This window comes from Dipodomys merriami, unplaced genomic scaffold (genome assembly GCF_024711535.1).
Source record: "Dipodomys merriami isolate MVZ:Mamm:240054 unplaced genomic scaffold, mDipMer1.0.p SCAF_123, whole genome shotgun sequence".
In the NCBI taxonomy this organism is placed as follows: Eukaryota; Metazoa; Chordata; class Mammalia; order Rodentia; family Heteromyidae; genus Dipodomys; species Dipodomys merriami.
In genome coordinates this window covers 402,923-429,297 of record NW_027202527.1, presented here as the reverse complement: position 1 = coordinate 429,297, position 26,375 = coordinate 402,923, and the positions used below count along the sequence as shown (strand labels likewise).

The 26,375-nt window shown below is 37.3% G+C and overlaps 1 protein-coding gene across 5 annotated transcripts in view; it reads right to left on the bottom strand.

Annotated features, from left to right (window-relative positions):
- LOC138823805 (ATP-dependent RNA helicase DDX3X-like) overlaps positions 1-26,375 on the bottom strand; it is a 107,048-nt gene that overhangs the window by 61,680 nt on the left and 18,993 nt on the right. The window contains exons 2-4 of one of the 5 annotated variants that reach the window (XM_070017356.1): positions 24,537-24,584; positions 22,070-22,153; positions 14,568-14,679 (exon numbers count right to left, since the gene is read on the bottom strand). The exons of 2 other annotated variants lie outside the window; for them this stretch is intronic. The gene's annotated coding sequence lies outside the window, so the exon portion shown is untranslated. Of the gene's footprint in view, positions 1-14,567; positions 14,680-22,069; positions 22,154-24,218; positions 24,307-24,536; positions 24,585-26,375 lie in introns of those variants that run through there. 2 more of the 5 variants (XM_070017357.1, XM_070017358.1) reach the window with 2 other exon arrangements.

Sequence of the window (26,375 nt, the reverse complement as noted above, 5' to 3'; positions counted from 1 at the left end):
GTCTCCAATAATCTCTGAATCCTCATGTGAAAATCACAGAGAAAATTTACAAAGTTTATCAACACCCAGGATAGCAAGCTACCCCCAAAAGCCAGCAACTACCCAGGGGAGAGCACCAGTGGAAGCAAAGCAGTAATGGAAGACAAAAGTTACACCCAAGAATTGCTGGAGGCAATGACTCAAGAATTAAAGTGAAAAACAGATCAGAAAATTAAAGAATACAGGGACTATCAAAAGAGATGCAGGATTTCAAACAGGAGATGCACATAAAGATCAGGCAATGCACACCTAACTAAGAGGTGAGATTAGTACTTTGAAACCAACATTGAATCCATAAATGAATCTATTTCCTCCATGCAAACCACAATGGAAGCCATAGTTAACAGAGTGAATGAAATGGAAATTATAGTGTCAGATACAGAAGACAGAATGCACCAACTGGACAAAAAGGTCACAGATATGGAAAAATCCAAGAGCAAGCAGACAGTGCCAAGAAATTTAACCTTCCTATAACTGGAGTGGACAAAGGTGAGGAATACAAAGTAAAGAAATGCAACACCTATTCAAAAGGATTATCATTGAAAATTTCCTCCCTTTAAGCATATAAAACACCTAACAAGCAGGATCCCAGCAGAAACACTTCTAGACACATTATAGGAAAAATGAAAGATCTGAAAAATAAGGAAACAATCCTGTATGTAGCAAAAACAAAGAAGGAGCTGTATACTACAATGGGAAAAAAATCAGAATCACTGCAGATCTCTCACACAGACACTGAATGTAAGAAAGGCTTGGAAATTATGATCCGAGCCCTGAGAAACAATAACTGCCAGTCCAGACTGATATATCCAGCAAAACTAGAATTCACATTTCATGAAGAAACTAAAATTTTTAATAGTAAAGAAAAACTAAATGAATTCATAAACAATAAGCCAGCAATACAACGAATAGTAAGAGGTTGAACACAACCACAATGCATCTCTCTATAATAACCTTAAATATTAATGGACTTAATTCACCAATCAAAAGAAAAAGGAGCTAGGAAGTTGGCTCAGTGGTAGAGCACTTGCCTTGCATGCCTGAGGCCCTGGGTTCGATTCCACAGCACCACATAAGCAAAAAGAAAAAAGCCGGAAGTGGCGCTGTGGCTCAAGTGGTAGAGTGCTAGCCTTGAGCTGAAGAGCTGAGGGACAGTGCTCAGGCCCAAAGTTCAGGCCCCACAACCAGACCCCCCACCCCCCCGCAAAAAAAAAAAAAGAAAAAGAAAAAGAACTGCAGTTTGCATCAGCAAACATGACACATCCATCCGTTGCCTTCAGGAGACCCAGCCAAACATACAAACAAACTCAGAGTGAAGGGCTGGAAATGGATCTATCAATCAAATGCCCCCAGTAAGAAAGCAGGAGTAGCTATCCTGATATGTGACAAAATAAACTTTTCATCAAAATCAATACAAAAAGATGAGGAAGGACACTACATATTAATACAGGGAACAATCCAAGGAGAGGATATTATCATTATCAACATACTCCCGAAACACTGGAGCACTCAAATATGTTAAGCAAATACTCTCAAACTTACAGAATAAAAAAGATCCAAATACGATAATACAAGGAGACTTTAATACCTCACTATCACCAAAGGACAGGTCTATCAACCAGAGGATGGCAAAGAAGCTAATGAATTAAGTGAGGCAATAATGACATCTACTTAGTATTTCACAGTACACTTTCTTCTCATCAGTTCGTGGAACTTTCTCCAAAATAGACCATATCATAGTTCATGCAAGGAACTTAGGCAAATACAAAGGGATTGACATAATGCCCTGTATCCTATCCAACCACAGTGGAATCAAGTTAGTTCTGAATAACAAAACATACCACAGACATTACTAAAATATATGAAAATTGAACAGCACACTTCTAAGCAACATCTGGGTAACAGAAAAAATTAAAGAAGAAATGAAAAAATTCCTACAACTCAAGGAAAATGAATACACATCACAAAGAAACTTGTGGGATACATCAAAAGCTGTCTCAAGGGGCAAATTTATCAGCCTCAGTGCCCACACCAAGAAAATAGAGACAGACCAAGTAAATAATCTCATGTTGTTATTAAAACGGCTAGAAAAACATGAAAAAACTAGACAAATTAATGAGAAAGAGAATAGGAAAATTATAAATAAAATTAATAAAGCAAAAAACTGGTTCTTTGAAAACACAAATTTGAAATTGATGGACCTTTGGCAAGGTTAATCAGAGAAAAGAAAAGAGGAAATCCAAATTAACAAGATCAGGGATGTGATAGGAAAGATCACAACAAATACCCAAAACATCCAAACAATTTTAAAGAACTATTTTAAAGAAAGAAAGAAATCCTAGCAGAAATAGAGTCATTTTTTAGAGAGATACAAGTTGCCCAAATTGAGCAAAGAAGAAATAAATCAATTAAATAAGCCAAATATTTCAACAAGATTCAGGAAGCAATCAGATGGATTCACAATGGAATTTTTTTTTTTTTTTTGGGGGGGGGGGTCCGGTCGTGAGGCCTGAACTCGGCCTGGGTGCTGTCCCTCAGCTCTTCAGCTCAAGGCTAGCACTCTACCACTTGAGCCACAGCACCACTTCTGGCTTTTTTTTCTGCTTATGTGGTGCTGAGGAATCCAACCCAGGCAAGCCACCTTCCCAGCCCTCACAATGGAATTCTGTAACACCTTTAAAGAACTAATAAATACCCATACTCCTCAAGCTCTTCAGAGCAGAAAAAGAGGGAGCGGTCTAAACTCATTCTACAATGCCAGTATCACAGTCATCCCCAAACCAGGCAAAGACACAACCAAAAAAGGGAACTACAGACCAATCTCCTTGATGAACACAGATGCAAAGATCCTAAACAAAATTCTAGCTAACAGAATCAAGAAAGACACACAAAAAAAATCATACACTACAACTAGGTAGGCTTCATCCCAGAAATGCAGGAGGGCTTAACATATGTAAATCAATATATGTAATCCAACACATCAACAGATCCAAGGTCAAAAACCACATGATTATCTCCATTGATGCAGAAAAGGCTTTTGATAAGATACATTTATTCATGTTAAAAGCTCTGGAGAAAATAGGAATAGAAGGAACATTCCTTAAAACAATAAAAGCCATATATGACAGAGCAATCACCAATATTATACTTAATGGGAAAAACTACAACCAATTCTCCCCAAATTAGGAAGAAGGCAAGGATGCCTACTGTCTCCACTCCTCTTCAACAGAATCCTGGAACCCTTAGCCAGGGCAATAAGGCAAGAAAAAGACATTTACGGGATGTCCATAAGGAAGGAAGAAGTTAAACTATCCTTTTTTGCAGATGACATGATACTACACCTTCAAGATCCCAAAAACTCCATCCCCAAACTCTTAGAAATTATAAACCACTTTGGCAACATAGAAGGATACAAAACCAACCCACAAAAATCAGTCACCTTCCTGTATACCGACAATGTACAAGCAGAGAGGGAAATAAAGGAAGCAACCCATTCACAATAACCCCCTTAAAAATAAAATACTTAGGAATTAACCTATTGAAAACCATAAAAACTTAAAGAAAGAAAATACAGAAGACACCAGGAAATGGAAAGACCTTCCCTGCTCTTGGATAGGCAGACTTAATATAGTGAAAATGGCAATACACAAATTCAATGCAATTCCTATTAAAATCCCAAAGATGTACATTATTGACATACAGAAAACAGTCCAAAAATTCACATGGAACAAAAGACCTAGAATAGCCAAAACAATTCTAGGCAAATAAGACAACATGGGAGGGATCTCCATGCCCAACTTCAAACTCTACTATTGAGCCCTAATAACAAAGACAGCCTGGTACTGGCACAAAAACAGACCCAAAGACCAATGGAATAGAATAGAAGATCCAGAAATAAAGTTACATGCCTGCAGTCTACTGATATTTGACAAAGGAGACAAAGACATATAGTACATGAAACACAGCCTCTTCAACTACTGGTGCTGGGAAAACTGGGAGGCCACATGCAGAAAACTAAAAGTGGACCCCAGCCTATCACCATGCACCAACATCAACTCAAAATGGATTAAAAACCTTAACATCAAACCTGAATCTCTGAAACCACTGCAGGACAGAGCAGGAGAGACACCTGAATTTGTGTTTTTTTTTTTTTTTAATTTATTTTATTTTTTATTTGACACTTGAATTTGTAGGCACAGGCAGGAACTTCCTGAACAGAGTTCCAGGGTCATAACAAATTGGAGACAGACTCGACAAACGGGAGTACCTTAAAATAAAATGTTTCTGCAGTTAAAGACAAAGCAACCAAGCTAGAAAGACAACCAACTAACTGGGAAAAATATTTACCAGCAATATATCAGACAAGGGGTTAATATCCAGTATATACAGCGAACTCAAGACACTAATCCCTCCAAAACTAATAAACCAATTACTAAATGGGCAAGAAAACTGAAGATAGACTTCTCAGAAGAAGAGATAAAAATGGCAAAGAAACACATGAGGAAATGTTTGCTATCCCTGGTTGTAAAGCAAATGTAAATAAAGACAACCATGAGATACCACCTTACCCCAATCAGAATGGTCCACATCCTAAAGTCAGCCAATGACAAATGCTGGAGGGGATGTGGAGAAAGAAGAACCCTATTTATTATGCTTCTGTTGGGAATGTACACCTGTACAACCACTTTTGGAAAGCAGTCTGAAGGGTCCTCAGAAAGCTAAATATTGACCACCCTTATGACCCAGGCATACTACTTCTAGGCATCCATCCTGAACAACAGGAACCAGGATACAATGACACATACACCTCGATGTTTAATGCAGCACTGTTCACAATAGCCATATATGGCAACAACCCAGATGTCTCACTACAGATGAATGGATCCAAAAACTGTGGTATCTATACACAATGGAGGATTATGCAGCCATTAGAAAGGACAAAATAATGGCATTTGCAGGGATATGGATGGAACTAGAAGAAATCATGGTGAGCAAGGTAAGCCAAGAGCAAAGAAACAAGAGGCACCTGGTGTCCCTGATAAGTGGATGTTAAATCCAAAATGTAAAGTGATATGACAAAATTAACAAGGCTTAAGAAACAAAAGACTTACACTCAGCTGGTCGAATCACTACTAAATAACACCATGCTGCTGATCACATATATGGTATATATGTGCTCACTGGAGGGAAACCAGGAGGAGGACACAGAAGTAGAGGGAGTCAGGGAAAAACATACAACATAGGGTACCATCAGCTGCACTGGACATTGATGAAAACGAACTAAGCAGTTCAATGGCAAGGATGGGACAGATGGAATATGTGGGAAAGTGGGAACAGCAGATGCTATGCAAAACAAAAGAAATGTACTTATCATCCAATGTGGAAGAAATAACTGTATCGTAACTCATAGAACTCATAAATGTTAAAGACCATGATAGACAATTTGCTCCATGAAAGTTAGAATGTGTTTGTGACTTTAACTAAGATCATTATCCCATAACACTCTAAAATTTGGGAAATTATGTAATCACTTAATCACAATAAAGAATTTAAAACCAAGAAAAGCATTTAAACTTAACATAAAAAGTATGTTTATCTAAAAGTTTAATTCTTTATGTATACCTCTCAAATTTGGTTTGATTTAATGTCAGGAGTGGACCTTAAAACTCAAAGCCCTAAGCTTACAATTAAAGTCAATGGTCTTAAGGCACACCTTAATGTCTGCCTTTTGCTGATTAATTGGAAATAATAATATTTTAGATCTGTGTGCAAGGCTGGCTCTAAACCTTCATCATTAGATCTCAAGCCTCCTGAGTAACTAAGATTATAGGTGTGAACTACCATGCTCAGCTTTAAGTACATTCCTACTTTGAAATTGTCACTAAAATGTCAGAATATAAATCAGTACATTATCCCACATTCTATGTTGAGAATACACTTGCATCAAGATTATGGGGAAGACTGCAATTCAAGATCATACTGGAGCGGGGCTCTAGTGGCTCATATATGTAAGTCCTAGCTACTCAGGAAGCTGAGATCTGAGGATTGCGATTTAAAACCAGGTGGGGCAAGAAAGTCTGAGAGACTCTTATGTCCAATTAAAAACCAGAAAACTGGAAGTAGCGTTGTGGCTCAAGTGGTACAGTGCTCTAGCCTTGAGCTGAAGCACTGAGGAACAGCACCCAGGCTTAGAGTTCAAGCCCCACTACTTACAAAAAAAAAAAAATAATAATAAGGAAGGGAGGGCAGGAGGGAAGAGAAAAGGAAAAGCAAAAGGAAAAGGAAAAGAGAAATAGTTTGCAAAAGTCTTTGTCTACCAAGCCGTTGGATAAACTAGAAAACGTTTATCATAATAAGAGGGGAGACTAAAATCTGGTAGATTATGGTTCCAGGCCTGCTACAGGAAGAGTCTGATAGAGAGAGAGAAAAATGGAGATGAGAGAGGAGAGGACTAGAGAAGAGAGGAAGAAGGCAGAGAGAGATGGAGAAAGAGAACACAAATACAAAAAACAGTTGGAGGTATGGCTCAATAGCAGAATGACTATCTAGCAAGTACAAGACCTTGAGTTCAATCCCCAGTACCATCAAAAATTGAAACACAGGGCTGGGAACATGGTTCAGTGGTAGAGCGCTTGCCTTGCATGCATGAAGCCCTGGGGTCCACTCCTCAGCACCACATAAGCAAAAAGAAAAAAGGTGAAAGTGGCGCTGTGGCTCAAGTGGTAGAGTGCTAGCCTTAAGCTGAGGGACAGCGCCCAGGCCCAGAGTGCAACACACAGTATCAGATGAATTTTTGGCATTTTTACACTAGTTTCATTTAATGGATGTGCTGGATGTCTAATTCTGTTCAGATGACTGCAGAACCCGGAAAAGCTGTTGCTGCTATTGACGCATAACATATTGCTATTATTGGTCTTTTTATATAAATATAAATATATACACATATATATATAATTTGCATTTTTGGAAACATTAGCTGTGCTGTCAACTTTGGAAAACGTATCCCAGTTTACCATGTTGAGTTGGCATTGTACAAAACTTAATAGCCATATTGATGTAGAAATGTTAAACTTAATTTTTTTCCCATTTGTACAGGGGTAAATGCACTGTATTAAATATGCAAGGTCTTATCTACATGGGTTTAATTACAGAAACTAATAAATTACTCTCTAAATAAAAAAACTAGTTTCTTTTTTTTTTTTTTTTGTAAAAGTTAAGTAGGTTCCTATTTGGTCTCTAATCAAAAAAAAAGTTTTACAAATAGTATTTTTCCCCTTCCCTCATCTTCATTTCCTTTCTCTATTTTCTACTTTACTACCTTAAAATTAGTTTGAAAGTTTTTTTGTTTTTTTTTACAGTATGTGATTATGAAACTCAGGCTAACTTTGAACTGACAATCTCCAACTTTCAGCTTCTCAGTGCTGAAATTACAGATGTGACCCACCATGATTGGTCTACATTGTTTTATATCAGTGTCATTAAAATGCAAATGTTTGCATGTTTGAATTGCAAACATTCACAAGGTTAGCTCCTGCATAATCTGGTAACATTTAAAAACATGAAATGTTGAAAGCCTTCTGAAAATGTCATGAAGAGAAAAATCCATGCTCATAGTAACAAATGTCAATTAAAACACTTTTATCTAAGGTCTCAGAGTAAGCTTGCAGATTAAGTCCCCAACCTATGTCCCCACCTGTTTATAAAAATCAGTTACTATTTCCTGATTCTGTACTGTTTTCCTGGTGTGATGTACAAATTCCTGCCCCAGTTCCAACAGTCTCATTACACTCTTTCTTGGAATGTGATTCTTCCCCCAATTTCTGTAGTCCATGTAACAGCTTTATCATACTGACTGAATTCCCTGAATTCCCACAGTCTATGTAATGTGACCTGTGTGACTGCCTATGTGTGATCCATATGACTGCCACCTAAAATTGTGTTTAATTCTGGTCACACCTGTTTACCGTTGTTGCCTCCATTCCTGAATGAAGCAACCCTGCAGTCCAGCCCCCCAATAAAGCCTTGAGCTCATCTGGGTTGCTCTCATTCGCCTCTCATTTCTTCCACCTGTATAGAAACAGTCCTACCCTATTGATGATTAGTCACATATTCCTTTTTTGTTCTCACTTTCCTAACAAAGAATATAAAATCACTTAAGATCACAAAAATGTTCTTTCTGTGTGATTAGGTTTCTTGCCCAGTTCAGTAGATATATTTGCCCTCAGGGGACTCCCTTGCTTCAGGTCTGGAGACCAGCTGGACACAGAATACTTAGTTCTAACTACCATCTTTATTCAATTGCCTTAAATGCTTATGCAAAAACTGAATTTCATAATTATCTAAAGAACTTGAAAATACCATATTCAAAATCAAAATTTTGATAATCATTTGTATATTGACATTATAAAGATAGGAGGCCAGGTATACAGTAGCTAGCCTGTAATCCCAGCTACTAATTAGGCTGAGATCTGAGGCTTTTAATATAGTAGAGCCAAGTGAGAGCAAAAGGACCTGACTTCAAACTCCAGTACCAGCACAGTAGATAGATGGAAAATAGATGTTTTTTAAAATTCTGGAAATTGTCTAGGGCAGTCAAATTGGTAAATAATCATTTATACTTGTGCACTGACAGTTGCTAATCATACATAAATTTGGACAAGATCAAGTTTTTAAAAGCTTGTTTCCTTTAGAATAGTAGTAAGCAATTGACAAAAATATTGGCTACGTACACTTTTCCAATTTAACAGTGAAGTTTTTTGTTGAGATTTACTTATCATGGAGACCCATGATCTATTGATGATGGTAGAACATTAAAAACACCTATGACTTTATGTTCCAATGTTACATTTATGAAATTGGATGCACCAACAGTTGGTGCATATAATTTTACTAATGTTGTATCTTCTAGATGGTAGTTACCTTTTTAATATATAATGAGCCTATCTATCTCTTGATTATTTTTGCTTGCAGTATCTTTTTGTCAGATAAATAAATTTAGATATTCTGTTTGCTTTTAATTATACTTGGAGGTAAAAATTTCAATTTTCAATCTATTTGTATTTTGCCATGAGATGTCCCTAGATATTTTCATTTTTTAATATATTCACTCTAGTATTTTTAACTAGAAAAGACCATTTGTATTTATGATTATTAAAAAAGGTTTTTAAATAAGTTACATAATTTTTTTCAGGTTGAGTCAAGTATCTTTTTTGGTCCTTCCATGTTCCTGTTAGGAGTTGTCTGAATCACCTAATTTGGCTGTTTGATTCTCTCCTCCTTATTTATTTATTCCTCTTTTCTAACCTCTTATGCTTGTGCCCATCTTTTCTCCCTTAACTCTGTGTAATTTTTTAAAAAATTTTATTGTAAAAATGCTCTTCAGAGGGGGTTACAGTTACATGAGTAAGGCAATGAGTACATTTCTTGTCTAGCACTGTTACTTCCCTTCCCTTGTTTTCCCTTACTATCCCTTCCTGCCTCCTACCTCTCACTCTCCCCTCCACTCCCCCAAAGTTGTAAAGTTCATTTCCAGTATACTGCCTTGTGGTGTGAAAATTATTTTTTTTGGGGGGGGGGGGTCTGGTTGTGGGGCCTGAACTCGGGGCCTGGGTGCTGTCCCTCAGTTATTCAGCTCAAGGCTAGCGCTCTACCACTTGAGCCACAGCACCACTTCTGGCTTTTTTCTTTTTGTTTATGTGGTGCTGAGGAATCAAACCCAGGGTCTCATGCATGCAAGGCAAGCACTCTACTACTGAGCCACCTTCCCAGCGCCTGAGTTCAAATTCTTAAACACAGATGACCTGATGTATATCTGCTTTCCTATCTGCCTATTGATTAAATGACTCCTGCTACTCTTATTAATACTAGATTACCTAAATACTAGTTTTTTTTAAAAAAAAGATTAGTTCCTTCATGTGTTGTTTTTTCATTATCTCTTTTTTTGATAATCATTATTGTTAACTGGTATTTGTGGTACACAGTATATATCTATTCTTTTCCTCAGTTCACCTCCCTACCCTAACACATAAACTAGATATTTTTATACTTATCTAAAGTAGATATTTTTATACTTATCTCACTTCAGTTTATTATTGAACATTCCCTTCCCACCCTATGCTACCAAAAACCTACTGTTGTTCCACTATATTCTCTTAGAGTGGATGAGAAGTTGTCAATGACTGTTCTTTATTAGTTAGAAACACAAGATCATGGGGCTGGGAAGGTGGCTCGGTGGTAAAGCACTTGCCTTGCATGCATGAGGCCCTGGGTTCGATTCCTTAGCACCACATAAGCAAAAAGAAAAAAAGCCAGAAGTGGCATTGTGGCTCAAGTGGTAGAGTGCTAGCCTTGAGCTGAAGAGATGAGGGACAGTGCCCAGGCCAAGAGTTCAGGCCCCACGACTGGACCCCCCTTCCAAAAAGAAAAGAAAAGAAAAAAAAGAAACACAAGGTTATGTGTTACCTTTGAAAAAATGATTCCTGAGATTTGAAATTGAGTAAGACCCACTTTTCTAATCTTATATACTATAGCCCAATTATTATCCTGCCTTAAGTAAACTAAAAGAAAGGATATCAAATATTGAAATATTACATATATTAGACTTGGTAAGTCTCAATGAAATACTATTAAACTAATAAGTAAACAAAACCAAACAACCTGTCTTCCTGAACACTACTAATAATGCCACAATAAAAGACTTAAATGATAGTGAAAAGGCAGAGTCTACACAATGAGCTCAATTTTAAAAAAAGCAAAGAATGGTTAATAAATTAATGTCAGGCTGGGAAGGTGGCTCAGTGATAGAGTGCTTGCCTTGCATGCCTGAGGCCCTGGGTTTGATTCCTCAGCACCACATAAGCAAAAAGAAAAAAGCCGGAAGTGGTGCTGTGGCTCAAGTGGTAGAGTGCTAGCCTTGAGCTGAAGAGCTGAGGGACAGCGCCCAGGCTCAGAGTTCAGGCCCCATGACCGGACCCAAAAAAGAAATTAATGTTTAAACACCAGAAACCACTAAAAGAAATTCAAATGGTAAGAATCTAAGCAGGAGCTGGGAAGGTGGCAAAGTGGTAGAATGCTTGCCTTGAATGCATGAGACCCTGGGTTCCATTTCTCAGCACCCCATAAGCAGAGAAAGCCGGAAGTGGTACTGTGGCTCAAATGGTAGAGCACTAGCCTTGAGCTGAAGAGCTGAGAAGACAGTGCCCAGGTCCAGAGTTCAGGCCCATGACCACCACCACCACTACCAACAACAAAAAGAATCTAAGCAGCTGAATGAAATAAAGAAGGCAATTAAGAATATGAAGAACTTAATAGATATAAGGCCAGAAATGGAGCTGCGGCTTGAAGCTCAGGAACAGTACCTGAATACAAACCCCAGGACCAGCACCAAAAACAAAACCAAACAAAACAAAAGCAATAGGAAACTTCAGTATATAATGAGCAACAAGAAAGGTATATAAATGAAAGCTCAACAAATAAAGTTAAATGATACTAAAAAAAATCAAGTGAACTTAACAAAGTATTTCATCCAATATATGCACAATAGCGATTATCCTCAGCAGACCATGGAACATTCTCCAAAATAGATCATACTCTAGGATATAAAAAATAACCTTTAGGGCTGGGAAGTTGGCTCAGTGGTAGAGTGCTTGCCTTGCATGCCTGAGGCCCTGGGTTCGACTCCTCAGCACCACATAAGCAAAAAGAAAAAAGACGGAAGTGGTGCTGTGGCTTAAGTGGTAGAGTGCTAGCCTTGAGCTTAAATGCTGAGGGACAGCGCCCAGGCCCAGAGTTCAGGCCCCGCGACTGGACCCCAAAAATAAATAAATAAATAAATAAAAAACAACCTTTAGCAAATATTTTTAAAATTTGTAAAAGATCCTTGCATTCTATCAGACCATTAAAAGAATTAAAAGAATGTAGCAGATAAACATACTACCAATATATTTAAGCATGCAAAAAATGAACAACATAATTCTGAATGACATACCAAATGACTATAGAAATTAAAAAAAAATTAACAAGTGGAAAGATAACGAACAGGAAGGAGTAATGGATACTGAAACAATTACACTAATAGTACCACCAAACTCTCATTTTTTGGAAGAATGAGATTTAAACTCCTAGCTAATCTGACCAGAAAAAGGACATTCAAATTCTACAACTCAGAGATGAAAAGGAAGTATCCTAACAAAAATCAATGAAATCCAAAGGATCTTGAGAAAATACTTCTAAAATCCATACTCAAACAGGAATTTTTTAAAAAAAGGATATATTCTTTCATTCCATCACTGGTTATGTAGCTAACAAGAATAATCAATATACCAGAAAGACACTGTATCCTTACACAAGTGTGCGCGTACACTCATGTGCAACGCTACAAAGCCACAAATAAAAAATAAGCTCATATAATTATAAGAAAATGTATGAAACTATAGGACACCCTTTTTAATGAGATGTAAAAAATACAGTGTTTTTGCTCATTTGTGGAAGCTATAACTGGAACACATACATATTCATAGACATACATACACATATAAAACATAGAACACGATTTTCACTAGAAGTCTGTTTAGGAGTATATTCCTACCTGCATATGACTATATGACTATATGACTATATGACTATATGACTATATGACTATATGACTATATGACTATATGACTATATGACTATAAAAATTGTCAGTAATAGGATGTTCAGGTTGCAGGGAAAGAAAAATAGGTTCTGTTAAGGTTGTGTTATGTTTGATGAAACCGATGACACAAATGTCTCGTTTGCATGGGGTGTTTTGTTTTTGTTATTTGGTGCTAGTTCTGGGCTTGTGCTCAGGACTAGAGCACTGCTACTAAATGTTTTTTGCTCACAACTAGCCATTGAACCACACAGCTCCACTTCAGCTTTTTGGTGATTAACTAGAGATGAAAGTCTCACAAACTTTCCTGCCTGGCTGGCTTAACTGTAACCTCAGATTTCAGCCTTCTGAGTAGCAAGGATTACAAGCCACCAGCACCCAGCAAGTTGAGAGTTCTTATATCATCAGGCAACTTGCCATTCCTTTGTGTTGAAACCTTGAGTTTCAGAGGTTAATAGTTTGGATTTCCAAACAGAGGATTTTTAATGTAGGCCCTAAAGAAACAGAAGCTGTAGCTTTATTGCTAGGTAATGAAGGGAGAATTATGTGAAATTATGGAATTATGTAGAGTACCAACACCTAATGGTGACAGTAACAATTTTCCATCCTTAGCACTTTCTTTTAAATTCTAGTGGCGGGGGCTTAAACAAATTCATTTTAGCCTCATCTCTCTAACTTTTGCCTTTTTTCTTCAATCATGTCAATTTCTCTACCGTCACCTGCTGCTTAGCTTTTTGAAAATTCCTCCCTCATTTGGTATCTGGAGCTCACTCCTACTATTATTTTTTTTTAATGATAGTTGTTGGGATCCTTGGCTTTCAGCTTCCAACTGATCTTAAAACCTCTGAACCCTGAGAGCAGGAACTCTAGCTCTTATGCTCTTTAGAGCTCTCAGCCACTTCTTAGTTTTATAGTTCTGATCTTTAGATTCAGAGCCCTGATGGCTCTAGAACTTTTTAAAAAAATTATAAAGGTGATATACCAGAAGGGTTAGTTACATAACTCAGGTACCATCAGTAATTTCTTTTTGAACAATGACAACTCTCCCTCATTTTCTCCCAGTTCTTCCCCTCCTGACCCCATTCTCATCAAGTCGCAGAGTTCATTTCCAACATAGTGTCTAGTGAGTATCTCTGTTGAATTGGTTTAACCTTTGTCACACTGTTTCTGTGCTTCACATTTTGCCTCCCCACATCAGATAAACTTATATACAAGACAAAGGGTGCAGAAATCACAAAAATAAAAAAAATTAAAAAAAAAAAGAAATCACAAAAATAGACACAAGGGAATAAACCAAAAGGAGAGGGAAAATAAAGGATAACAGTACAATAAAAATTGGTTTCCCAGGGGCTGGGAAAGTGGCTCAGTGGTAGAGCGCTTGCCTTGCATGCCTGAGTCCCTGGGTTCGATTCCCCAGCACCAGATAAGCAAAAACAAAAAAGCTTGAAGTGGCGCTGTGGCTCAAGTGGTAGAGTGCTAGCCTTGAGCTGAAGAGCTGAGGGACAATGTGCAGGCCCAGAGTTCAGGTCCCAAAAAAAAACCAAAACACACACACACACACACACACACGTTTCCATTTCTTGGAATTTATTTCGATAAGCATCATTTTATATGAAAATATGAACACAGCTTTTGAAACCTTGTGATCCTCTCCTAAGAATAACCTCCTTTGGTTTCACTATGTGAATGTTTAGGCCATTGTTCAGTTAACCATGTCCAAGTGTAACGTTCTGTCTTTTTATAGGCTCATTCTAATTATTACAAATGAGGGAGCACAGGTTTCTTTTGGTCTGGTTTACTTTGCTTAATATAATTATTTTCAAGTCTTTCCATTTCCTTGAGTGGGGCAAAGTCATTCTTTCTAACAGGAACGTAGAATTCCATTGTGCATATATACCATATTTTCTTGATGCTTTATCCACCGAGACATGGAATCCTTTAGTCAACCTCTTTTTGTCACAATCAGGACTGGAAGCTCCCCCAAGTCTTCATCTCCTTTTCTTACAGACCTACACAAGGTTGAGATATGGCAACATCAGGCACAAGTCCCCCAAACTAACAAAAAAAGTGTAAGAAACTTTTCTTACAGACCTACACAAGGCTGAGATATGGCAACATCAGGCACAAGTCCCCCAAACTAACAAAAAAAGTGTAAGAAACTTACAGCTTACCATTCTGATATAAGAAAAGTGGAAGGGACAGGAGGGGAAAACCCAAGTGAATGACTAAACCTTTTACAATGTAAATTCACAGAGGATCATAAACAGTTCTATACAGGTATGTACTTGGATCCTAAGAAAATATATGAAGTTTCACTAGGAACATCAAATGAATTCCAACAGAATGAGAGAAAGTAAATAGAGCCTTATAGCTTGCCTCTTACTGTTAGTCCCATAGTTCAAAACACAGGAACTATCCATAAGGCTCTAAGTCGATAACCAAAAAAGAAACTGACTAGAAATAATCACTAGCAGGGTGCAGTGGCTCAAGCCTGTAATCCTAGCTATTCAGGAGGCTGAGATCTGAGAATCTCAGTTTAAAGCCAGCTGTTGTGAAGTCAAGGACTGTCCTAGCATGAGTTACCCTCTTCCAGGACTTTCTAAGACCTCTTGTTGCAGTGGCAGTTTTATCAACACCCATCAAGGCCTTCACCTATTGAAAGACTCAAGGAAGAACCCATTAGAAGACATTCATTGCTACAGCCCCTTATCTGTCATTCAAAAGCTTCTTTCACTGTCATTAAGACAAATGCTATTCTTCTTTCTGATCTAATTAAGAGCTGCTATTATGATGTTTGAAACAGCTAAACCTCAGAAACAGCTACAAGTAAGGTAAGTGCAGGTCAGTGAGGCTCCTCATGATAAGGTTTCTGGTGGTGATAAGGTCAGGGCAGAAGTTGTATCCAGTAGCTATTGCTTCAATAGGAGACTGTAGCTTCCTCAAGATATATGTAGTGTTCTAACTGGCTGGGCTGAAATTACGACAACTGAAATGCTCTTGTTTATAGCTCAAGACATTTAAGCACCAGGAAAGGGTCTAAGAGATGCCAGGCAACAAGTCAAGTGGCTTGGTTCCCAATTAATTTATGAAAACCATATACATCTCTATGAAATGACTATGCTAGCCTATATATGGAATCACGTGTAACTTCTTTCACACATCATACTATTTTTACATCTTTATACTTTACATCTTTATATCCCATCTTTATATTTGCATTTTATTACTAAATATAGCACATTTATTAATATTTGTCTACTGAATTATATCTACTCTTTGGTTATTATTCGTAACATTGATGTGGATTATTTTATTTTATTTGTGCTAGTCCCTAAGCTTTTGTACTCCAGGAACCTGGGATACAGCTCCACTTGTGGTTTTTTTGGGTAATTTAAGATCAGTCTCACAGACTTCCTGCCCAAGTTGGCTTCCAATTGCAATCCTCAGATCTTTGCTTCCTTGTGTGGTGCTGAGGAATCAAACCCAGGGCCTCATGCATGCAAGGCAAGCACTCTACCACTGAGCCACCTTCCTAGCCCCAGATCTTTGCTTCCTAAGTAGCTAGAATTACAGTCATAAACCAATGGCACCTATAGCTGATACAATCACCTTTGTATAAGCTTTTTTCTTGAAGACCTTTTTCAATTTTTTATGTAAGAGTAAGTTGCAAGCTATTGGAATACTTAACACTTGAAGAAATATTTTCCACAGTAGAGCCACTATTTACCATTCACATCATCAATACAAAAAGTTCTCCTTCTGGCCAGGCATCAATGGCTCACACCTGTAATCCTAGCTACCTAGGAAGCTGAGATTTGAGAACTGTGGTTCAAAGCCAGGCCACAAGACTCTTATCTCTAATTAACCATGGGAACTGGAAGTGGTGCTATGGCTCAAGTGGTAGAGCACTCACCTTGAACTGAAGAGCTGAGGGACAGCACCCAGGCCCAGAGTTCAAGCTCCACAACGGACAACAACAACAACAACAACAAAAGTTCTCCTGAATGTTTAGTTTCTGAGTTATTATATATATACTGAACTAGAAGAAATAGTTGATTATTGTTTGGTTTTCCTTTTTCTAATATTTAGTGATATTGAACATGTATTTCTGGCCTCTAATTGTCTTCATTTTGAGTTGGGTTGTCTTTTTGTCATTCAATTATGAATTTATTATTGTTGTTTTTATGCAGGTCCTGGGCTTGAACTTCGGCCCTGGGTGCTACCTTTGAACTTTCTTGCTCAACCCCGAGAGCCATAGGTCTACTTCTAGTTTTTGGAGGGTAGTTAACTGGAGACTGGAATCTTATAGGCTTTCACATCTAGGCTAGCTACAAACCACAACCTTAGATCTCAGCCACCTGAGTAACTAGGATGTCTAGTGTAAGCCACTGGTGCCTGGAAGTATTTCTTGTGAAAATTTTTTGTCTAATTAATTAACTAGCTTATAGTATTGGGACTTGAACTTAGGGTCTCTCTTGCTTAACTTTTTTGCTCAAGGCTGGCTTTCTATCACTTTCTATCACTATCTTCTTCCTTGCCTTCTATATTTAACCATGATACTGCTTCATAGAATGAGCTAGAGAACATTGTTCCTTTTTTTGTATTTTGCAACCTGACAGGTACTGAAAATTTTTCCTCAAACATTTTGTAGAATTCATGACAGAAGTCAGGAATTAGAAATTGAGAATACAATAATACAGGTTTTTAAGCGAAGAGATGTTTACTAAAGCCAAAATGCAAGAAGATATGACAAAGTAAACAGGACTCAAGAAACAAAGGATAGCCACCCATTTTGTCATATCATTGCTAAATGACTCCATGTTCTTTACCATAGATATGGCAAATATATGCATGTAATGGAGGGAAGCCAGAAGAAGGAACATAGTAAGTGGGAAACAGAACAATACACAACAAAGGGGCCCATCAGCAGCACTGGACATAGAAGAAAAAAAACGAATCAACCCAAAGACAGCTATGGGAAGAAAGGAATGAGAGGGAAAGAGGGAACAGCCTATACTAAGCAAAAGAAAAGAAATGTAATCATCAGCTGATGTGGAAGAAATAATTTGTACTGTCCAAGTTCATTGAATTCACAAACTTTATTTGTTTTTTGGGGGGGGTCTGCGTCGTGGGCCTGAACTCTGAGCCTGGACGCTGTCCCTCAGCTCTTCAGTTGAAGGTTAGCGCCAGCCACAGCACCACTTCCGGCTTTTTTTTGCTTATGGGTGCTGAGGAATCAAACCCAGGGTCTCCAGTATGTAAGGCAAGCGCTTTACCACTGAACCACCTTCCCAGCCCCTGAATTCAAAAACTTTATAGACCATGATAATGACAATTTGCCTTGTGAAGGTTAAAATGTGTTTGTGACTTTAATTGTTACACAATACTGTGAAATACGTGAAATTTATGTAATCACCTCATCTCAATTTAAAATAAACATGAGAGAAGGGATGGGTTAGAAACGATGATTGACAATGTTGTCAGACACCTTGTACTCATATAGTGTTTTGTAGAATGAGAACTTTTTTCTAACTACTTAAAGATAATAATAAAAATATGTAAAAAAAAAAAGAAATACAATGATTTTACTTCTTAGTACTTTCTATTTCTTAGCTTCACATGGCTTTTGTAGCAATATCATCTCTTAATAAAGAAAATATTATTTGAAGTTTAATGGGTTATTTTTCTTTTGAATTCAAGTCAAATAGGTTTTTCAAATGTCAAAAAAAAAAAAAGAAAAAGAAAAAGCAAATGAGAGTTGTCCTTTAAATGGAATTCTGCATCTTGCAGTTGGAATTTATATTGGAAAACAGGTAAACAGAAGGAAATTCTACATGTGTTGACTTTATTGTTCAGTTACAACAGAGCCTGAACACTCAACAAAAGTGATGTAAAATCAAAGAGCTTCTACTAAGCATAGCCACATCCTGAATACCTTATTAATTTTAGTATAATGAATTCTTCGGAGCTGGGCTATGCCACAAGCCTGAGTACCCTTCCACCTCCTGATTGCACAGATGTTTGGTAGGTTTCCTCTCGAGGAACAGAGGCAGCAGAGGGAGACATATGTAGCTGACCCAGTTTGCGAGTCAAAATTATGTATCAGACTCTTGATTATTCTAAGATCTCAGAGTTAGCATGCTGATTAAGTCCCCACCTTTTGTCCCTAGCTGTTTACAAAAATCTGTTAAGTTTCTATTTCCCTGGATGTTGTATTGTTTTCCCAGTGTGACATACAAATTCCTGCCTCAGTTGCAACAGTCTCATTGTACACCTCAGAATGTGACTCCCCCACCCAACTCCTGTAGCCTATGTAACACCTTTGCAACACCTTTTTCTTGGAACTGACTATCCCCACCTCCCTGAATTCCCATGGTCCACATAATGTGTCTTGTATGACTGCCCTCTAATTTTGTTTAATTCTGCCTATACCTGTCTGCTGCTGCTTCCATTCCTGCTTCGATAAGCCTGGCAGGCCTGTCCCCCAGTAAAGGCTTGCGCCCATATGGGTCACTCACCTCTCATTTGTTACAGATATTAGTCAAAGCCAGGAATAGCTCCGCTCCCCTTTTAAAATTCCACAGGGCAAATTATCTGAGTAGAAAAACATTCCCAGTACAGTAAATATCTAGTAGATTTAATGCTCAAGGATAGCCTCATATTGACTAAAATTTAAAGTCTACCTATAGGGAAGAAGATCCTCACAAAATAAATAATTAATCACTATTTTTTGTTACCCAACAACCTAAATGGAAGATATAATATTTTATGTATTGTTGAATATATAGCACTTGGCAAATGAATACCAACTTGTGATAAACAATGCAACAAATGAGGTAGAGCTCCTGTAGGATGAGGATACTATCCATCTCTTCTTATTAGATGTTGTCAAACCTGTTTGTGACACTAAACATAGAAGATTCCAGAATAAATCACTATTGGAAGTACATTGGATACAGGACTCTGTAGCAAAGTATGTAAACAAAAGAGCCAAAATAAGCTTGAAGAGTTGTCACAAAGCTGAATTACGATTTTTCTGAATTTGAGAAAGAATTTATTAGATTGAAAAGAATTCACATAATTCTATACAGAATATACTGCTAATATAACCACTATAAAAGCACCAGTGGGCACCAGTGGTTCATGCTATAAACCTATCTAATCAAGAGATATAGATAAAAAAAAGAGATATAGATCCAAGTATGGTGATTCAAGGCTGGACAGGTAAGTCCATGACTTTTTCCCCTCCCCGGGGGGTCGAACTCAGGGTCTGGGCATTGTCCTTAAGCCTCTTTATACTCAAGGCTAGCACCCTACCACCCAAGCCATTGTGCCATTTCTGGCTTTTTCTGAATAGTTTATTAAAGGTAAGAGTCTCTCAGACTTTCCTGCCTGGGCTGGCTTTGAACTGCCATCCTGAGATCTGAACCTCCTCAGTAGCTGTGACCATAATTGTGACACTGGTGCCCAGGCCATAAGACTCTTACTCCAGTTAATCACTAGTTAGTCAACAAAGGGCAGAAGTGGAGTTATGTGTCAAACAGTAATAATGTCCCATATGGAAGAATTTAGGTTTGTACAAGATTTGAAAGCCACAATTGTGCCTAACCCATACATCTTCTTAACTACTCTACTGAGGGACTATGGATGTTTCCAGTGTTTAAGGAATATTTCTTCTTCATCCTTATGAGGGAAAAAAAAATCTCAATTATTTTAGCATTATTTAAAGACTGTTGAACATTGAAATAGTTCAACACTGAGCAGTAAATAATGGACTGCTAAACAGTCTTGGTCAAGAATTTAAAAATGTACCTATCATATTTAATAAAAGCTTAGCAGGAATTGAACAATGGTGGCTTAACCACTACTCATAGCTATCAGGAGGCTAAGCTCTGAGGATGATGGTTCAAAGCCAGCCTAAGCAGGAAGGTCTATAAGACTCAATAATTTTCTCATTCAGAAGTGGCACAGTGGCTCAAAGTGGTAGAGTGCTAACCTTGAGCAAAAAAGCTCAAAGACAGCACCCAATCCATGCATGAGGTTCAAGCCCTATGTCCACCATCACCCCTAACAAAAAGTTTAGCAGGACTAATGTTTAGTCCTGATTCTGAATACTTTTGCCTAGTGTGATTACAAGGTATCACCCCAAAAGGCATATATTTGTAAGCAAAAGGCTACTTAGATTTTTATATCAATTAGTGAAGCTGGAGTCCCATGCCAGACTGCATATATGCCATTTTGTAAATTATAGGTCCAAGGACCAAGAAAACTGCACAGGTTCTTGATAATGATGGAATTTTGCCACATTTGGATTCCAAACTTTGGGCTAAAAGCCAAGACTTTCTCTCAACATGACTGGCTCCTAATGGGGTCTTAAGTTGAATTCCTCTCAAAAAGTATATGGGAGATCCTTCTTTTCCCCTCAAGTAACAAACAGAAAAAAGTAAGTGAAGAATAAACTAAACTTAAATAATATGTACAAGAAGGAAGTAAAATACAAATTAGTATATATAAGTTTGCTTCATTTGGGTCATTGCCTCAGTTGAAACATCCTTTAAAGGACAAGAGATCAAACTCTTCTAAAAATTGGAAAGCATGATTCTAAAAGAAACTGCAAAAGAAATTAAAAAAACTTTACAATGTGTTCTTGGTAACACTTTTTTGAAGCTAGCTCGAGTAACGGCTCTGTCACCCTATAATAAATGCCTGGCAGAGTCAACTCTATCAAACCTGAACAACACTGTTATTGCCAACCACTGGAAAATCAAAGACTTATTTTGAATGTTCTTATAAGACTTAACAATTTGTTTTTGTCTTTGAATCCCTTCTACAGCCTGAAGGATAGCTCACTGTTTCATACTGCATTCCTTGGGATCCCTTGCAAAGTTGGGTTGGATAATCAAATGGCTCTAGACTATAATATACACTATTAATAATATATCCTATGTTCTCACATCAATACTTTGTCTCAGATAGAAACTAAGATTAAATAATAAGCTATTTGGTTACAACAAATAAGGAAATATCCAACATCAATTCTAGGTAGGTTGGGGATCAGATTGACAGGCTGAGAGACAGATTATTTTCCCAGATCTCCAATATTTTTAAATTAATTAATTTATTGGTTGGTTGGTCCTGGGGCCTGAACTCTGGGCTTGGGCATTCTCCCTCAGCTCTTCAGCTCATTTGAGCTACAGTGCCACACAGCTTTTTCTGCTTATGTGGTACTGGGGCATTAAACCCACAGCCTATAAGACAAGCACTCTACCACGGAGCCATCTTCCCAGCCCTTGAATATTTTTAAATATGTTCTGTTTCCTATCCTCCATTTTGGTGAAGCAATGGTGTGAATTACAGAATTAACATATACATGTTTCCACTTAGTACTCTGTTACATACCTTTCATGAAAAAAATCATTGTTGTGGCTCTTAAGACCAATCTGGCATAGATAGGTGCATGTTTTCATCAGGGGAGTCTATTTTCTGCGCAAAGGAAGCAGACCATTATAATGTCTCTTTTTCTATAGAAATTGAAAGAATTGACTGTAACAGAACAGACATCTTAATGTATCCACAACTGAAGCTTAAGCTGAACAGCCAAGATACTTTCAGTTACTCAATTTTTTTTGTCATTTTTTTCTTTCTTACTCTATCTTCCCATCTCAATTCCTCAGAACATTTGTTCAGAATATTTGTCAGCTCAAAGAAAAGTCACCATACTCACTTATCTTGTTGATTAGAAGAATGAAGAAATATTTGGACAGGAAGAAATTTTAAAAATCCAGCTCAGGAAATGAGTGGACCCAAAGCTACAATACAGCCTTGTTTATCTCTTAGCACATACATCCATGCTGCTATGTTTCAGTTTAAAATCCCATTCTCATTCCTACAAGGCAAGCTGTACTTTCTTTGACAATAAAACTTAAATAGTCCATTTTACTTGGTAAAATTAATAAACTTTTTTTCTTGTCAATAAAACCTTGGTATTGGGATTTGTACATTGAGTTCAGCAACCAATTTCCAGTATCAAACTACCTCTTGGTGGAACAATCTATAAAGAAAATGTGGTATAAAAAAACCAATATGGGGGCTGGGAAGGTGGCTTAGTGGTAGAGCGCTTGCCTTGCATGCATGAGGCCCTGGGTTTGATTCCTCAGCACCACATAAGCAAAAAGAAAAAAGCCAGAAGTGGCGCTGTGGCTTAAGTGGTAGAGCACTAGCATTGAGCTGAAGAGCTGAGGGACAGCACCCAGGCCCAGAGTTCAGGCCCCACAACCGGACCCCAAAAAACAAAAAAACAATATAGCATTGCAGTCAGCTTTACTTTCTTCCTTTTTTTCCTTAAAAAAAAATCTGAAAATATTTATCGTACAATAAAGATCAATTTTGTTTTTTGCCTCGCTTAGTCTGTAATTTGAGTACTTATTTTTTATTTGAATTTCTGAGCTCTTTACTTGCAAAATTTTGTTTCTTTTGGTCAAAATCTCTATTATCTAATTACCCTGCTTATATCTCCATACAAATCCAAACTACCCATGGCAATATACATTGTGTAAGAGGTCAAGTTCTCTAACTGCCTGTTTTCTGCAGCTGTGCTCTCCTCTCTATTACAAATCACCACAACACTTGTCTCCTATAGTTCAGAGCATGCTAGAAAGCTTGAATTAGAACTACTGTTGGATAGTCTGGAATATGCAAGTAACATAGAATGTCTGTATATTTTTTATGGGGTTAAAAGAAGTTTCTGTTCTTTGAGCATCCCTAATTTACACAGTATCCCTCACTTAATCTGGCTTCTTGCAAAAACACTCTGCAAGTTCACTGAGATGATATAATGTATTTTCCAAACCAAGGTTCCTGTAAGCACTTCAGATTATATATATTTAAATAGGTTACAAGTCTATGGGGATGGCAAGGTTTTCCTGTAGTTAAGACTGTCAGTATCAATGCTGATAGAATTAGTTGGGCTTTACCCTACCATCTTTCTCCCTGCAGAGAACCTGCTCATCCAGCTTGTGCTGCTAAGGTGGCAGATGCTATGGAATCAATTTCTTTGTATACTTTTTTGTCTCAAACTCAGAATCAAATACTCTAGTTTCATTCTTGTTAATTTCAATTGTTCACTTCATAATTATTCATTTCAAAATACAGTACTTGTTCTTTGTGGGAGAAAAGCTAAGTGATAGATATCTCTTTTCAGGCAACTTGAAATCTGTATTAATTTCTTAAGGCTGATATATTAGTGTCCTAAAGAGTAATATGACAATACAATATAACTTGTCTTTCATTTCTGGAATTTAGCATTAGGAGTTCAGCGGGATCTATCTACAGGGCTATCTTTTCTCAAAACCTGGGGAAAATCATCTTTGTGTTTTCTAACTTACAGTGTAGTCCATGACATTTCCTGTCTTGAAAAAGCATCATTATTGTCACTGTCTCTGTCATATACCTTTCTGTTCTTATAAAATAGCAGTCACTTCAGACACATAAATAATTTAGCACAAACTCAAAAAGATGTAATACTCCATACTTCCAACATTCTACTAACCTTTGCTATAGCTGGGCTCTTTACTAACTTAGTATACGGTACTTTCAAAAATTTTAAATCCAGTAGTTGAGAGTGAAGCAATTACTGTCTTCATTTAAAATGAATTTCCACCAATAAATCAGCTTTTGTAGGAGCTGAAGAGATACGCTGTGAAATAATCTGAAAAATAACCCCCATATATATGAATGTAAAACCTAAACATGGACATATTTTGAGAAAAGTAATATAGCTAGGTGCTGTGTCTCACACCTTTAACCCTAGCTAAGATCTGAGAATGGCGATTAGAAACCTGCCCAGACAAATTGCAGAGACTCTTACCTGTAATTCAGCACCCAGATATGGAAGTGTGGACCAAGAGGTGGAGTGCTAGCCAGGGAGAACAGTGGGGAAAGAGATAGTATGTGAAGCCTGGAGTTGAAAACTGTGTCACCCATATACATAAAATACACTTACACACATTGGTAAGTAATTTCGAATTAGTCAATTAAAATAAAATTGGTTTAGAAATGGAGCTACTGAATAAGGAACAAGTGCCTTGCACATGGCTTAATATTCCATTGATTCCAGAAAATATGTTATTATCTTCTTGTATATGGCTGATCCTATGTAATCAGCTCAAAACCTTGTGGGAGCTACCTAGTCCTGGTCTGTATGTCCTCAATTTACCTGGCAAGTTGGTAAGATTTAACTGAACAATGAGAGGCCCTGAGACATTTTGTTATTTGGTATCTTGTACATGCAAATATTACCAGAACAAGCAGAGTTGGACCAAACAAGAGCTACAACAGATGTTTGCTCTGTAGAGACTTAAGAGACTAGAACTGGGAGAATCTTTAGAATCCATTCTTGCTATTAATCCTTCCAGAACATCTTAGACCTTGAAGCCCATGGCTGAATCAGATGAGGCTGTGCATTTTCTCCTGTAAACTTATCCTCAGCACCATTCCAAGATATTGATGACACAGACAGGAACTTTCTGAGTAAAGTTCCAGGGTCTCAGCAAATCAAAGAAAGAATGGACAATTTTTCACCAATCTAAGAAGTGTCTGCAAGACAATGGACAGAAGGGAAGATCTTTGCTAGCTATATTATGCATCAGGCAATGATGCAACCGAATAGAGAGACTTCTCTGTTGGCAAAAATAGCCAATACACACATTTAGAATGTACAACATCTCTGGCCATATAAAAAAAGACAACCGAAAACCAGAGACTTTATCTCAGTTAAAATGGCCATTACTGAGAACACACATGAAAAAAGAGGCTAGTATGAATGTAGGGAAAAAAGACCCCTAATACACTGTTGGTGGGAAACTAACTTGTTCAGCAACTTAAGAGAGCAGTTTGGAGATTCCTCAAAAACCTAAACACAGAATACCCCACTATGAAACTGCAATAGCACTCTTGGGTACGTATCTAAAAACTTATAAATCAGGACTTATAAAGTCACCTGTATAACCATTTTCATTGCTGCATTATTCATCACAGCAAATGTGTCTCTCAATGGACAAATGGGATTTAAAAAAAGGTGGTATATACACAATGGAATTTTAGTAATTCATTAGGAAGAATAACATTACACTATTTGTAAAGAAATGGAAGAACCTAGAAAAAATTATGTTAACTACAGTCAGGCTCTGAGAGATAAAGGATTTATCTTTCCTCTTATCTGGAAAGTAGAAGTAATTTTTAAACATACAAGCAAGCACATGTGGTAATTTATGTAAATGTACTTAAATTATTAACCACACAATAGTATTTGAAGAGGAGAACTCAAATGGTAAAATTGCTTAAAAAAAAATGGACTCACAGTTCAAAAATGAATACCAGGTAACTGGTATTTGAAAAGTAGTGGGAGTGAGGTGAGAGTTGAATAGAAGGGTGAGGTGGACAAATGAATTCACCATACTCAATTTATATTCTATGAAATTAAGGAAATGGAGGGGAGAAGCTGTGTTGGTAGGGAAAGATAATAATAAATGGTGACTTTGACCAAGATGAACTATATTCATAAACTGATTTGGTGAATGGCAATTCTAAGGATAATAAAAAATATAAAGAGAATTACAGAATTTAAAAAGTTAACAGAATTAAGTAAATTTATTTAAAAAATTTCATCCATTCACCCATTTATTTATTAACTTTTTTTTCTTTTTTT